This window comes from Buteo buteo, chromosome 3 (genome assembly GCF_964188355.1).
Source record: "Buteo buteo chromosome 3, bButBut1.hap1.1, whole genome shotgun sequence".
Lineage (NCBI taxonomy): Eukaryota > Metazoa > Chordata > Aves > Accipitriformes > Accipitridae > Buteo > Buteo buteo.
This window is the reverse complement of record NC_134173.1, coordinates 70805162-70822249: the sequence shown is the minus strand read 5'-3', so window position 1 is coordinate 70822249 and position 17088 is coordinate 70805162. Positions and strand designations below refer to the sequence as shown.

The 17088-nt window shown below is 41.8% G+C and overlaps 1 protein-coding gene across 7 annotated transcripts in view; it reads left to right on the top strand.

Annotated features, from left to right (window-relative positions):
* Positions 1–17088, top strand: part of ZFAT (zinc finger and AT-hook domain containing) — a 101019-nt gene that overhangs the window by 18303 nt on the left and 65628 nt on the right. The window lies entirely within an intron of this gene.

Genomic DNA, 17088 nt, shown 5'->3' with positions numbered 1-17088 from the left:
GTAAGAAAACATCCAACAAAAATATCTGAAGCATGTTGTGAAACAGTATGTTTCCATCCTGTGACCTGATTGGTAACAACTTGTAATCCCCAGTGTTAATTTTAAGTGGAATGGAATTATCTGTTTCTTTTAACACAAAAAAGCATGTTGAAGCAAAACTGAGAAGAAAGACAAGGTATTTTAATTTTTTTCAAAAAGGTCAAAATGTTTATTGCACTAATAATTATCTTAAACTCCCTGAAATGCTTCTTTTGCATAAACAACTGTTTTGTTTTTCACAAAGAGGATTACAGTTTTCCAGTGAAAAGTGGTATGAGCCACATAGGTAAGTATCACACATAGGGTAGGACGGATGATCCTTTATAGGTGTTTCTGTCTTGTGACTTGGGAAACATGGATTCTGTCCTGTTCTTTTGATAGATTTAAAGACTGCTTTTCAGGATATCGCGGGGGGGATTTTAAAAATGAGAAAGAGAGGTTTGGATTGCTTGAAGAATCGCCTCCAATTGTATTAGCAATAGAAAAATGATTTAATAGAAATTTGTATAAAAGTGCGACTTCACAGAATTCGTTGACAAGGTTCACTCTATTACTTAGTACATGGTTGAAATGCACACAGGAAAATTAAATCAGAATCAAACTAAACTTGTGTATTTAAGAACTGAAAACATAATAGGGTAAAAGGAAATGCGGGAAAGGGTAAGGGAGACCCTCCTGTTGAGTCACGAGGTTCAGAGAAGACCCCCTTGCTTTCTAAACTCCTGTTGGAGTCTAGGTGCGGCTGGATCGACTCCTAGTCCCAGACTTGGACAACGGTTTATGTCTAATAGAGTAAAAGGGTAAGGGAAACCCTCCCGTTGAGTCACGAGGTTCAGAGAAGACCCCCTTGCTTTCTAAACTCCTGTTGGAGTCTAGGTGCGGCTGGATCGACTCCTAGTCCCAGACTTGGACAACGGTTTATATCTAAAGGGATTATAAGTATAATAGAAGCCTAAAATTCATTCACAGTTGCATAAAAATAATGACAGTAATTTAAGTATAAATTTGAAAGCATTATCTTATATCTTATACTTGCTATAACATACTTAATAGCTTATAATATACTTGCTGTAACTTACTTACTATAGACTATTCAGGTTAGTACACACGCATGCATAAAGACACTAAGAGAAATACATATAAGAGAACAAAAGAGAGTAAAAGAGAGAGAAAAAGAGGTATACCTGCCAAAAATTCCCCTCGAGGTCAGTGAAAATATTCACATTGAATGCTTCGGCATTTGTCTCAACGGGCGAAGGGTCGAGCCTCAAGGAGCGAAGAGAATCAGCCCAGGTCGTGTCGGCTTTTGGCGACAGACCTCTGATTTTCGCAAACTGGAAAGTTTGTGAGCTCTGAGAGGCGTCCTGCTCAGAGGGAGATGCTGGTCACAGCCTGCTGCGGTCCAGGAGAGCTCAAAGGGCCTCACTCGGTAGCGCTGTTTATAGGTTTGGGCGATGATTGACTTTCGTCACTAACAAATTGCTAGAATCCCAGCTGCACTGGAAAATTCCGAGACTGTTGGAGAATAACTCAAAACATAGATACGGGATGCTCCAAGGTTGTCAGGGGAGGATTGTAATGTCTCAAGGTTGTTATGAGAAAGAACTGGCTGCAGGTTGTTATGAGAACAGGCTATCTCTATTCCCATCCCCCGCCTTCGCCGGGCAGCTGGAGTCCTTGAGATGCACAGCGTATCTCCCTGTCTTAGCTGTGTAAGAGTTCCTGGCACAGTCAAGGGTCGCTTAACTGCCTGACCCATTACACTTATGCTAAGGCCTAGTCAGCCTTCCTGAGTTCGTAAATCACCCTGGAGAGGGGGAAAGAAATGCACCACCATCACACAGGATGGCTTGTTCTACTCTTTAAAAAATAATGCCAAACTCACCTCTTCTATTTTACAAAGCTTTATGTGAATGACTGTCTTTGGAGTATGAAAGTTCATTGTTTAAATTTAGCTTTAAGACTGATTTGAATATATTCAGCCTCTCAAAGTTTTAGAATAGAACAGAACAGAATAGAGTATTTTCAGTTGGAAGGGACCTACAATGATCATCTAGTCCAACTGCCTGACCACTTCAGGGCCGAACAAAAGTTAAAGCATGTTGTTAAGGGCACTGTCCAAATGCCTCTTAAACACTGACAGGCTTGGGGCATTGACCACCCCTCTAGGAAGCCTGTTTAAAAAGACAACAGTAAATATTCATTATGGAGTGGAGTGGTGGAAGGGACCTAAGACGATCATCTAGTCCTACTGCCTATTTAACTTTGCTCAAAGGTGAATGTCATGTGCATACAAAGTAATCCATTTGTCCAAATTATCTAACTTTATGTGAGTTTTGGGCAGATGAAACTTTTTTTTTTTTTTAATTCTCTGGCAAAAGCAAACCAATCAAGCAAAGTAAGTCATTCTTGAGCAGCAAATAACAAGGGCTTCCAGTTATTGGTGACTAGTGCAGCTAGAACATCTCCAGCCCAGAAATTCCTACTTTGACTGCCAACTGTGAAGGTATTTGGGGGCTGTTTTTATTCTGAAGGGGTAATTCTTCCTTGGAATACATCTGGGAAATTCAGTCTTCAGCCATCTACTGACTACTGTCCCATCCCAGAAATACTTTTCAGTTCTGGCTTTACCACATGAACTGCTTTGTGACAACTTTTCAGTTTTTCAATACGTAGATGAAAGTAGCATGTGTATTATTATTATCCTTTCAGAAAATGTGATTACATTGAGTAGCTCAAAACTTTCTGAGTAGTGGACAAGAACAATATGGTCTATGCCTAGGATTGTTTGTCATACTTGCATTGCTTTACCAGCTCGGAAAACACGGTCTTTAAAATTTGAGCTCTTGGAGTTGAATTGTTATCGGATTCAATTTTCATTATGAAGAAAGTTTTGAGGATGATGGGTGAACCTTCTAAATGTGAACAAAAAAAGACTAACATTGAAAAGGCAAGCAAAGAAGGAAATTATAAATATTTTTTTATCTGTTCATGTAATTTAATGAGGACTTTTTCATAGTTTAAAAATTAAAAAAAAATACTTATCAAAATGCATCAGGATTCTTAGTTGTCAAAGTTGTTGACAGAGTCCCTGAACTAGAGGTTTCACCCATGTTATTGGCAACTGAAAGCTGTTAAACTCATTAATTTATCTAAGTGGGTTACAAAGCTGTCTGCTTTTCTAGTTTTCAGTATGTTCTGTGTTAATGATTTTAAGAGTGTGACTACATAGTCTGTGAAATAGTGGTACTTCTGCTTGTTTCTTAAACTTGATGCTGCTCATTTCATTGGGTGCCTTCTTACTTTATAACTCTGGAAAGTAGGCAACAATAATTCTGTATAACCTCTTGCATAAGGTTCATAATTTAGAAATCCATGTATTTGCATTTAGATTATTCTTATCCTGAGTCTTAAGTAACAGACTAACTAGACTATATATGGAAATTGCTTATGCATCTGGTCAGTTTTATTCTTCTCAGCAACTCTGTTGTAACTGTTTTGAGTTGGAGGACCAGAACTACAAGTGGTGTTCAAAACACAAGAGCATCCCTGGTTTATACCGTGATTTTTTTTCCCCCTGTTTGTATTGGGTCTGCGTGGCAAGGTTTTGGTAGTGGGGGGAGTACAGGGGTGGCTTCTGTGAGAAGCTGCTGGAAGCTTCCCCCATGTCTGACAGAGCCAATGCCAGCCAGCTCCAAGACAGACCCACCACTGGCCAAGGCCGAGCCCATCAGCAACAGTGGTAGTACCTCTGGAAGTACAGATTTAAGAAGGGGAGAAAAACCTGCTCAAATGCAACTGAAGAGGGGAGTAAGAACATGTAAGAGAAACAGCCCTGCAGACCAGACCCCCAGGTCAGTGCAGAAGGAGGGGGAGGAGATGCTCCAGGCACCGGAGCAGAGATTCCCCTGCAGCCCGTGGTGAAGACCCTGGTGAGGCAGGCTGTCCCCCTGCAGCCCAGGGAGGTCCACGGTGGAGCAGGTATCTACCTGCAGCCCGTGGAGGACCCCACGCCGGAGCAGGTGGATACCCGAATGACGCTGTGACCCCGTGGGAAGCCTGCGCTGGAGCAGGCTCCTGGCAGGACCTGTGGCCCCATGGAGAGAGGAGCCCACGCTGGAGCAGGTTTTCTGGCAGGACTTGTGACCCCATGGGGGACCCACGCTGAAGCGGTCTGTGCCTGAAGGACTGCAGCCCGTGGAAGGGACCCACGCTGGAGCAGTTTGTGAAGAACTGCAGCCTGTGGAAAGGCCTCACATTGGAGAATTTCATGGAGGACTGTCTCCCATGGGAGGGACCCCATGGTGGAGCAGCGGAAGAGTGAGGAGTCCTCCCCCCGAGGAGGAAGGAGCGGCAGAGACAACGTCTGAGGAACTGACCACAACCCCCATTCTCCGTCCTCCTGTGCCACCAGGGGAGGAGGTAGAGAAAATCGGGAGTGGAGTTAAACCCGGGAAGGGGGAAGGGGTGGTAGGAAGATGTTTTAAGATTTGGTTTTATTTCTCATGACCCTACTGTGGTTTGATTGGCAATAAATTAAGTTAATTTTTCCCAAGTCAAGTCTATTTTGCCCATGACAGTAATTGGTGAGTGATCTCTCCCTGTGCTTATCTCGACCCATGAGCCTTTTGTTATATTTTCTCTCCCCTGTCTAGCTGAGGCAGGGAGTGATAGAGCGGCTGCGTGGTGCTTAGTTGCTGGCTGGGGTTAAACCATGACACATATACAGATAGTGGTGTAGCTGTCTCAGCAGATAATACTGCAAGTATTACACCAGGTATTTATTTTGTGTGTGTGTTTTTGTGTGTATATAATGTCCAACAAATAGTTCAGTTACTTGAGCAGAATATGGTTGATACCAACATTTTCTAGTGTAAACTATCCCTGAGATAAAAACTTCTTGAAATCACACTTATTTTGGTGTATACGAGGAGTATTTAAACTTCTAATTTGATGAGATTTCTCTGTTGCTGAGTTCTTAGAGCTAGATGGAGAATTTTATTGAGGGTCTTTGAACCTTCCAGAGTTATAATATCTTCTCTAGCACTTGAGACACACTATTTCAGAGTAGATGGCTAAAAATCATAAGGAGCTTGGACTGCAAGTTCATTTCCCTTAGTCTTTGACCTCATACCTAATACATATGGGTTATTTTTTTCCCCCTTTTTATCCATGTCTTTCCAACTTGAAATTACTTTAATCTGGTTTTCTGATGCTTCTGGGATTTTTCTGTAGTGTTTTTTTACTACTTTCTCATGTTTTTAATTTCTTGCAAAGTTTGGCACTGTATGGACATCTGATTAATAATCAAGTATATTTTCACTTTGTGCAGGGTCTGGCTGGGATGGCATTGATTTTCTTTGTAGCAGCTCGTATGATGTGGTGTTTTAGATCTGTGACCAAAATAATATTGATAACACACTAATGTTTTAGCTATTGCTAAAATATGCTAAATATATAAATGTTAAGAATATGCATACTGATATTCTGTGTGATATTCTTTATTGAGAGAAACACAATATATGTTTTGAGCTGAAGTTGAAATATTAGGAAAGGTTTCGAAGTAATAAAATGTTTTGCTGTCTTTTATAGATCCACAAGGGAAGTGTTTAAAATTACATGACATTTGAAATTACAATGAATAAATCTCTATGAAACTGCAGTATGTGTTGGTCAGAGGAATAACTGGTGGATGTAATAGGCCTCTGCTGTTCTTTGCTTCTGTGGTTAGTGATCCACATTGACCTCTCAGAGATCAGTGTCTCACTGATAGTTCTCCCACTCTTTCAGGAGTCACCAAGCCTTTCTGGTCACTGACATCTTCTGTGCATCTAATTTAATCCTTTAATGGGTAATGATTGCCTTCACCTTGTGGGTCCATTCACTAAAACAGCAAGAAAAAAGTTTTAATTTTTTGCATAGAATTAAAAAAATGTCCATTGTGCTTAGAAATCCCCCACGTACATGCTTTTTTTTTTTAATAGAGAGCTTACTTGCCTAAGAGAGTTGCTGTGATTTAAGCAGAGCTGTGAATACACCTATTTCTGTTTTTATTTGGTTAAACCAAATTGACAGTTTCAGCTAATGATTTGGATCTAGCTGGCTGATGGTACTGCCATCCATTCTTTTTCTCTAAAGACAAAACTAGAAGAGTTGAGATTCTTCCTGAACTGCCATGTGTTTTCACTGTGTCTGCTCCCAGCCAGAAAATAGAGCTTCTTTAGCCTCCGCCACTGGGATGGGATGGGTTTGGGGATTTTGGCTGTTGCTGGATTGGATCAGTTCCCCAGCAGCCGCCTCTAAACTCACTTGTTTTGAGAGATAGAGAACAGATAATTATTTTAACCACCATCCTTCTCCCACACTACAGCATACCTGAATCTCTGGCAGATAATAAGAGAGGACATTGGATGACCGGGGAATGGGATTTGGATGGAAGACAGATTACAGCAGTGAACAGATTCTCTTCCCTGGAGTGAACTGTTCATTCCTACTGAATTAGGAGCCTGCATAATTCTCAAAGATGGCACTTTTGGCCTTAGTTTAAAATGTTTTTGCCATCAGCTGAATTCTAATTTAAATGAATTCTTTCTACGAGTAGTATGTCAGTCTCTGCAGGAGAAGTGATTGGACGTGTTCATTTTGCATGACCAGTTTACTTCTTTTTTTCAAGCTGCTCTCTTGCCACTATGAAATACCAGCATCTTTTAGGGGATAAAAAATAGTAATTTGAATGAGGAGTAGTTTAAAAACATGCCAATTAGGGATGTGTGGCTGAACCTGCAAAATGTTGTACATCCAATTATGAATGCAGAGAGCAGTACCTTTGATTAATGACTCAAATAGAATCATGGGACAGATGAACAGTTCGACGGGACTCTGAAAGCAGTGATTCATTCAGAGTGGACAGTAGCTTTACTTGTCAACACAGACACCACCATTTCTTAAACGTGTTAGAAGGCACAGGCACAGCGTTGTATTTCTTGCACAAACAGAGGCAGGCATTTAAAATGCCTGTTGCTAGATAGGGGAGGTCAGTTTATTTGTCTGGTGAGTTGAAGTGCCAGCTGACAAAGTGCTAAGCTGACTGCTTAGCAAGGGGGATGCAAAGTGAGGCAGTTTGTCTAAATAAATCTGTTTAGGAGCAAGCAAAGATCCTTACCGCCTGGAGAAACTTTGTATAGCTATTCTAAGTTGCATATACACCATTTTCTCATAAATCATCTTAAAATCACTTATGAGTGTTCCTTTATAATACAAGAATTGTAGTATACAGGGGAATTGTCCTAGTTGTGAGAGACAAAGCACTTATTTTGATACTCACAATGCTAACACTTAAGTAAGACAACTGAATTACTGATGAGGTGTTCCCATATTATGGAAAGGCTGTTTGAGCCCTGTGGTCAAAGTTGAAGCTCTTTTTCATTAAAACATGCTTTTGTCTCCCTCTTAATCCTTTCCTAAAGCACACCTTCTAGTTCAGGGTTTTTTTGTGTGAAGAGAGTTCAGGAAGAAAGGAGCTGTCATTGAGAGTTAAATTTTTTTTTTGGTTTGGTGATTTGATGGGGAGCATTGGTTTGGGTTTTTTTGTAAAGTCTTTTTCAGGTTACACACAGACTATGATATAGTTATGTTTGTAGCAAAAAGTATTGACAATGTGTGAAGCCCCAGCTCCTTATCGACAGATGGTTTCTGGAAGATGCTTGTTCCTCTGAGAAAGGGGAAGAATGGGGTTATTGCCATCAACATGCATCAGATTAGTGAATAAATTCTAATGTTTAAATATCAGAACTTGACTTGACCACTCTGTAGAGAGGAGATTTTTTTTTTCTGTGTATTATGTGAGTTTTGAGAATGTTCATACAAATACTCAGCACCAGTTGAAGATATATGATCAGCATATCAGTTGAATTTTCTTGCTTGCCTGTTTTTGGCCAATATAAGTCTGGGCTTTTTGTGTGTTAATGGAATTTGCATGACACTCAGTACCTTCCTCACATCTTTGCAGGTACTGTATGTAGTCCTCCTGTTAGCTGCTGGATGTTCTCAGCTCATATTGGGAAGATGGAAGTTGAGATTCAGTCCTTTGTTTGAAGGACTTACCAGCTTTGAGTTTCTTAAGAAAATATTTCCACATGGTCATAATCTTCATATTTAGTGCTTGGTATCTGTGTACAAGGTTTCTATGAATATGAAATAGCAACATTTTAATGAAATATTTTTATGTTGCAATTCTGTATGTTTTTTTTAAATCTTTTTTAATAGCATTTTTGGAGTTCTGTTTTGAAAGCAGGGAGTCACAGTCAGCTATATTTATTGTAACACGTCTGTTCTGTTCCACAGCTTTTACCCTTAGTCAAACTGAAGGAACTAGCAAACTGATCTGCCTTGATAGAGGCACATTAGGAAAGAAAAACAGCATGAAACATATGTTACCTTGTTACTGTGGTAATAGTTATTCATTAGTGTGGGTCACTAACAAACTCCAGTCTGTGGTTCATCCTTTTTTTCCTTTTCTATTTTTTAGTAGAATTCCAATATTCAAAAGTTAATAGAGTTACAGGTTAACATGAAAAGGCAGTAAAATGTTTTTGTGGTTTAGTTTCAACCACTTTATTTCATCATTAAACTGACTAACTCTTACTTTGTAATGGTTAGAAAGGAGGATTTAGGAGTAGGGTTCTTGGATTCTATTCATGTGCCTACCAGGAATTAATTATGTGATCCCAAGCAAAATGGAGAAAATGCTGTTGTCCTCCTCAGAGCTTTCCTTTCAATCTATGGTTCTGGATGTTTTTTAGCTAAAACATGCAAAAAAAATGAGAGTTTTGTCCACAGGTATATCAAATCTCCCCCACCCCCCCCACCCCCCCAATCACCAACTCTTAGTGTCCACTGAACAAAAGCAGAGTAATTAACCCAATTAATTTTTGTATTTGTTGTTTAACAGTATGTGAAGTGCCTCAGGGGAACACAATTTAATAAGCAGCTTACATTTTTTGTGTATTCTGATTCTTTTTGAGAAGACTTGCTTCTGTTGGTGGCCTGATCCTGCTGTGAAATTTGTGACTACTCATTTTATTGTTGATAATAAACTAACAGAGACTGTTTCATGAAGGACATGTGGAAAAATGTGTTTGTTTCCTCCCACCACTGTTCATCACACCAAAAGAAAACACTGCACAAACAGTTTCTGGTTGAAGGGGATATTTCTTTATATTCAAATATCCCTTTGCAGTATTGCAGAGAAATGGTGTTAGAATTACGTGATTTCAATATCACTAATTCACAACTATACTAAGGAGTTAAATTGGGACATAATGAGACCTTTTATACCTATAAAGCAGCAATATTTTCCAAAATCATAGAAATCTACAGAGAAAAAGGTAGTTGAGAAGAGGCATATGTCAAGGAATTTATCTGATGAAATTGGAGAAATCATTAGCAGGCTCTGAAAAGCAGGGGGCTCTCAAGACAGAGCATAATTTTCTATAATCTAGAAACTGGAAGCTGGGGCAAAAACATTGCTAACATGACTCCACAGAAAGATGACTTGCTTAACTGTGTTTAAATTCAGTTTGCTATGTAGTTGTTGCTCATTCTAGGTATTGTAAAAATGAATTTCAGATCTACAGATTAGCATCAAGTCATTAATAGTTGTCAGTATACACATTTCTGCCTCAGTATGTCTGAGAAATCTAAACTAACTCCTGTATACCTTGTTTCCTTCTGGTGGTGTATGCAGTAAAGAGCTTGCAGTTTTTCCAGGTGGTAGTTACATGCTCAGTCCTAAGTATGCTACTTTAGTTTGTGCTTGTGCCCTTCATTTTTTCAAGGAACAGTCAGCACTCTTTAACCCTTTGTTCCATTAAGGTAAGATCATGGGAGACAGACTTATTTGAATCTCAGCTGAATATTAACAAAATGTTACTGAAATTAAAACAGAGCCATTTCCATGTAGCATATCTTTCCACTGCTTTTGCTATTTGTATGTCATAAACAACTGTAGACACACTACAGCTTTGCTGTTACTAGTTTTTATTTATAGATTGTTTCCCTATCTCAATAGAGCAGTTGCAGCATGTTATGAATATACATTGAATGACTTATTCTGGAGATTGAGTCAGCTGCTTTAGATTCAGGGGAAAAAAGGGGAAAAAAGAAATTCACTAGCTTCATTTATAATTTTCTTCCATCAGTTTTTGCTTTCGTTACTCATTACCTCTGGAATGTTTGCATAATGCCTTAATTTGCCAAGTTTGTTTTCTCTACCCTGCATGTTCTACCACTTCATCTAATATAAAGAAATTTTGTTGGTATAAACTTGCAGCCCTCTGTTTTTATTTTGTATGCTGCTAATTCCTCATATATAAGCGTTTTTTATTATTTGTTTTTAGAATTTTAGTAAGGAATTCCTCACTTGCTTTAAGGAATAAATAGCTTCAAGGAACAACTTAGCTGATTACTGATTATTCATTCTTATTTCAGATGAGTGTTTTGAATACAACTATTGAGTTGCTTTCTAGTTAATGGGTCTGAAGGTTATCCAACTTAAGAGGCTGAAGACATTCTGAACAGCAACAGGGAATGATTTAGAAGTGCATGCCTTCAAAGTGAAGCAGTGCAGGCCTTCAAAATGTCAGGAGATAGGTTGAACCAAAGAACTGTTTTGAACCTGAATTCTTCTTGAATGAACACTGAAAAAGAGAAGTATGTTTCTGGCTGTTGATTCACAATAATAGTAGGGGAAAAAATGCCTAATCCAGGGAGACTGTTAGAAGACTTTCCATTAAATAAGACTGATAATGAATCCAGTACTAGGAGAAATAATCCTAAAATCATCTGAACAATTACATATGGAAAGGAGAAAAATAATTTATTCATTAGTGATGGAATCATAAATTCTACAAAGTTTGTAGAATTTTCACAAAAATCCACAATAACATCAAGAGAATTTAGAGACACAAATGTTTCTGAGAGTACATTTTAAAAATTTTGATTATTGTCTTTATGTTGTGGTTTAACCCCAGCCAGCAACTAAGCACCACGCAGTCACTCACTCACTTCCCACCCACCCAGTGGGATGGGGGAGAAAATTGAAAGGAAAAGGTAAAACTTGTGGGTTAAGATAAGAACAGTTTAATAGAACAGAAAGGAAGAAAATAATAATGATAATAAGAATAATAAAATGACAAGAAGAATAATAAAAGGATTGGAATATACAAAACAAGTGATGCACAATGCAATTGCTCACCACTCACTGACCAATGCCCAGTTAGTTCCCGAGCAGCCATCCCCCCAGGCCAGCTCCCCCCAGTTTATATACTGTGCATGACATCACATGGTATGAAATACCCCTTTGGCCAGTTTGGGTCAGCTGCCCTAGCTGTGTCCTCTCTCAACTTCTTGTGCCCCTCCAGCCTTCTTGCTGGCTGGGCATGAGAAGCTGAAAAATCCTTGACTTTTAGTCTAAATGCTACTTAGCAACAACTGAAAGCATCAGTGCGTTATCAACATTCTTCTCGTACTGAACCCAAAACATAACACTATACCAACTACTAAAAGAAAATTAACTCTATCCCAGCCAAAACCAGGACACAAGTCCACTCCTTATTCTGTACCATTTATGTCATGCTCAGATCCCATATTTTCCAGTACATCCTAATCAATCACCATCACCTTTTCCGTCCTTTGAGATAGATATAGATAGATAGATAGACAGATGTATATACACAGATATCATTCCCTTAGTCTATGGGCCAGCTTTATAAAATGGTCATTGAGTTCATTTGGTTCCTGACTTTGGGCTCTATCTGTCATACCAGTCTTTCTGGGCGGGAGGGATGGTGTGAAGTCTTCTGAGTCGGCAGAGCAGGATTGGGCTTCGGTGCAGTGCGGTGGGAAGGTGACATTGGGCACAGCAGGAGGAAGGCATGTAGTGTTGGATTGTTGCATGCTGAAGTCAGTTCTGGTTCCATCACTACTGCACTTTGCTCAGTTTTATCAAAGTTCATTCTTGCTTGATCCAAGTGATTCTTACTGTAATACCATTGATACAGCCTATAACAACTATATTGATGATAACATACAGTGACAGGGTTATATAGCAACTGACATTATACAATTTAATTAATTGGCTATTCTCACCTAAAATCAAACCCCCTTGAGGCACACATCCGACTTCCCCATCCTTTCGCATCACCCACCAAATGCACCGAGGTCCTTGAGCAAAAACAATCCCATGAGTGGGTTTGCCTTTGCTTGAGGCAGGAGTAACCCAGACTGTTTTCCCTAATATATTTTTCATGTGCACTATAGGGACTTTATTTTCTTCTACAGTACGTAAAAGTTCTAATTGGGCAGGGCCAGCTTGATTGGCAGATCCTCTGGTGTTGACTAACCAGGTGGCTTTTGCTAAATGCGTGTCCGATGTTTGAAGGTTCCACCTCCCATTGCTCTCAATGGAGTCTTTAACAGTCCACTGTATCGTTCAATTTTCGCAGAGGCTGGTGCATGATAGGGGATGTGGTATACCCACTCAGTGCCATGCTCTTTGGCCCAGGTGTCTATGAGGTTGTTTCAGAAATGAGTCCTGTTGTCTGACAGAATTCTTTCTGTGGTGCTCTGTCGCCCTAAAACTTGCTTTTCAAGGCCCAGGACAGTGTTGTGGTGGCATGGGGCATGGGATATGTTTCCAGCCATCCGGTGGTTGCTTCCACCATTGTAAGCACGTGGCGCTTGCCTTGGCAGGTTTGTGGGAGTGAGATATAGTCAATCTGCCAGGCCTCCCCATATTTATATTACAGCCATCACTCTCCATACCACAGGGGCTTTAACCACTTGGCTTGCTTGATTGCAGCACATTTCACATTCATGGATAAATTGTGCAATAGTGTCCATGGTGAAGTCCACCCCTTGATCGCAAGCACATCTATATGTTGCATCTCTTCCCTGATGGCCTGAGGTGTCTGTCATGAGCCCACCGAGTTATAAATAACTCACCCTTATGTTGCCAGTCCAGATCCACCTGAGCCACTTCAACCTTGGTGGCCTGATCCACCTGCTGGTTGTTTTGACATTCTTCAGTGGCCCGATTCTTGGGTATGTAAGCATCTACGTGACGTACTTTTACAACCAGGTTGTCTACCCGAACGGCAATATCTAGCCACAGTGTGGCAGCCCAGATGGGTTTATCTCTGCGTTGCCAGTTGCTCTGCTTCCATTGCTGTAAGCACCCCTACAGGGCATTTGCCACCATCTGTGAGTCAATACAGAGATAGAGCACTAGTCGCTTTTCTCGGTCAGCAGTATCTAATGCTAGCTGGATGGCTATCACCTCTGCAAACTGACTGGATTCACCTTCTTCAGCAGTTTTTGCGATTTGTCGTATAGGACTCTGTTTTGGGTTTCTGTGGCAGGGTTTTTGGTACCAGGGGAGGGGCCACAGGGCCAGCTCCTGTGAGAAGCTGCTGGAACCTTCCCCAGCTCCAAGTCAGACCCGACTCTGGCCAAGGCCGAGCCCATCAGTGATGGTGGTAGCATCTCTGGGACAACAGATTTAAGAGGGGGAACCTGCAGTGAGTGAGGGGATTGGAATGTGAGAGGAACCCCTCTGCAGATCCCGAGGTCAGTGAGGAAGGAGGGGAGGAGGGGATGCCCCCGCAGCCTGTGGTGAGACCAGACGGCAGGCTGTCCCCCCCCAGCCCATGGAGGGGAGTGGGGGAGCAGATGCCCACCTGCAGCCCGGGGAGAGAGGAGCCCACGCCAGAGCAGGGGGATGGATGCCCCCCAGGATGGCCGCCGCTCCATGGGGAATCCTGCACTGGAGCAGGCTGGGACTGAAGGACTGCAGCCCAAGGGAAGGACTCACATTGGACCAGTTCACAGAGGACTGTCTCCCATGGGAGGGACCCCACGGTGGAGCAGGGGAAGAGTGAGGAGTCCTCCCCCTGAGGAGGAAGGAGCGGCAGAGACAAAGTGTGATGAACTGACCCCAAACCCCATTCCCCATCATCCTGCGCTGCCGGGGGGCGGAGGTAGAGAAAATTGGGAGTGGAATTGAGCTGGGTAGGAGGGAGGGGTGGGGGAAGATGTTCTAAGATTTGGTTTTACTTTTCATTATCCTTGTTTTGATTTGATTTGTAGTGTAAATTAAATTGATTTTATTTCTTCCCCAAGTTGAGCCTGTCTTTTGCCCGTGACCATAAGTGGGGAGTGATCCTTCCCTGTCCTTGTCTCGACCCACGAGCTTTTCTTTATCTTTTCTTCTCCTCATCCCACCGTAACAGGGAGGAGTGAGTGAGTGGCTTCGTGTTGCTTTGTTGCCAGCTGGGCTTAAACCATGACAGACTCCATACAGCAGCCTTCCACCTCCGATGTTTTCCCACAATGCGACAAGACTCGTCAGTAAACAGGGCATATTTCCTCTCATTTTCAGACATTTTATTATACACTGGGGCCTCTTCAGCATATGTCAGCTCCTCCTCTGGTAGTATTCCAAAATTGTTGCCTTCTGGCCAGTCTGTGATCACTTCCAAAATTCCTGGATGACTGGGGTTTTCTGTGAGCCCGTTGTGTGATCAGTGCGACCCACTTACTCCACCTGGCATCAATTGCATGATGTGTAGCGGAGGCCCTCCCTTTGTACATCCATCCCAGCACTGGCAGTCGGGGTGCTCAGAGGAGCTGTGTTTCAGTACCAGCCACTTCTGAGGCAGCTCAGACCCCTTCATATGCTGCCAGTATGTCTTCTTCTGTTGGAGTATAGCGGGCCTCAGATCCTTGATATCCTCTACTCCAAATCCCCAGGGGTCAGCCTCAGGTCTCCCCTGGTGCTTTTTGCCAGAGACTCCAGGTAGGGCCATTCTCCCTAGCTGCAGTGTAGAGCACATTTTTAATGTCTTGTCCTGCCCGGACTGGCCCAAGGGCTACTGCATGAACAATTTCCCATTTCATTTGTTCAAATGCTTGCTGTTCAGGGCCCCATTAGAAATCATTCTTCTTCTGGGTCACTTGACAGAGAAGGCTTACAATCAGACTGTAATTTGGAATATGCATTCTCCAAAAACCTAGAACATGTAAGAAAGCCTGTGATTCCTTTTTATTAGTAGGTGAAGACACAGCTGCTATTTTGTTGATCATATCCATTGGGATCTGACAACGTCCATCTTGCTATTTTATCCCAAAAAAATGGGTCTCCTGTGCAGGTCCCTTGACCTTAACTTTCTTTTATGGCAAACCCAGCTTTCAGAAGGATTTGGATTATTTTCTGCCCTTTCTTAAAAACTTTTTCTGCTGTGTTGCCCCATACAATGATGTCATCAATGTATTGCAGATGTTCCGGACCGTCATCCTTCTTCATTGCAGTCTGGATTAGTCCATGGCAAATGGTGGGGCTGCGTTTCCACCCCTGGGGCAGTCGATTCCAGGTGTACTGGATGCCCCTCCAAGTGAAAGCAAACTGTGGCCAGCACTCTGCAGCCAAAGGGGTTGAGAAAAACGCATTAGTGATATGGGTTGTGGTGTACCACTTGGCTGCCTTTGACTCTAGTTTGTATTGAAGTTCTAGTGTATCCGGCACGGCAGCACTCAGTGGCGGTGTGACTTCATTTGGGCTGTGATAGTCAACTGTTAGTCTCCACTCCCCATTAGACCTTCACACTGGCCATATGGGACTGTTAAAAAGTGAACGAGTTTTGCTGATCACTCCTTGGCTCTCCAGTTGACAAATCAGCTTATGGATGGGCATCAGGCAGTCTTGGTTGGTGCGATCTGCCTCTTCCTCCTGTTCTTGTGATGGCCGTGGTTCATCTTCATCCTTCGCTAAGCGAACTGATTTTTTTGTATATTTCTTCTTCTGTATGGGGGCAACTGATACTGGTATGGGTTGGTTCTCTGGTTCAGCTGCAGTGCCTGTCACATGGGCTGGAGTAACCGCAGTGCCTGTTGCCTTGTTGTTAGATCCAGAGGCCTCCCCTTCCCCTTGAGGATACTGAACAGTGTTGAACAGGGCTCCATAGGCATGGGCCAGGCCCCAGCACATTGCAGTAATTTGTGTCTCCCTGGAATTGTTGGGGTCACAGCATGCTTTTTCCAAATGTTCTACTTTTCAGGATTCTGCACGTGTTCAACAGTGAAGTTCCAAAACACTGGAGGTGCCCACCACCCTAGGCATTTGCCCATACTCCCCCACACACCCTGCTACTCATAATTATCCAGCCTCGGGGCAGATCTCTGGGTGATTTTCTTAAATAGTTGTTTAACCCTAAACAAGACCTGAACCACATTCAGCAACATACTGGTTCCTAGCAGTAGGACCATACTGGTTTCAACATCCCAAGGGTATTCAGATTTTTCAAAATTCTCAGATGCTATTGTAATTAGACTGGAGGAGAAGGGAAAGGGGAAGAAAGGTGTCTCACCCATAGATTGGCTCTCTGAGGAGGAAAGATAAAGGGTGTAATTATTAGTAGTTTCCCACAGATGGCTCCCGAAGTGTAGAGGTGACAACAATGCTGAGTGCAAATACCGGATTAGTGCCACGACTGATAATTTTATCATACCATAAGCCAGAATTATGCAATACATCAAAGCGAAAACCTTAATCTACCTCGCACAGATGATAAGCAGCAGCACAGGCACTATATACAGCAAATGAGGTGATACAAAACAGAACTCTAAAAATGAGTGCTACAACACTTAAGAGCTCATAAATCAACATGGTGACCAGTGGCTATTAAACTGATATAATAAATGCTTGTAACAAATACATTTTAACACGCTCTGGTCAGATCTGTTGTTATCTCAACCTTCATGCCCCATGTTGGGCGTCAAAATAGACTGTCGTGGTTTAACCCCTGTCAGTGACTAAGCACCACGCAGCCGTTCACTCACTTCCCACCCACCCAGTGGGATGGGGGAGAAAATTGGAAGGAAAAAGGTAAAACTTGTGGGTTGAGATAAGAACAGTTTAATAGAAAAGAAAGGAAGAAAAGAATAATTATAATAATAAACATAATAAAATGACAAAAATAATAATAAAAGAATTGG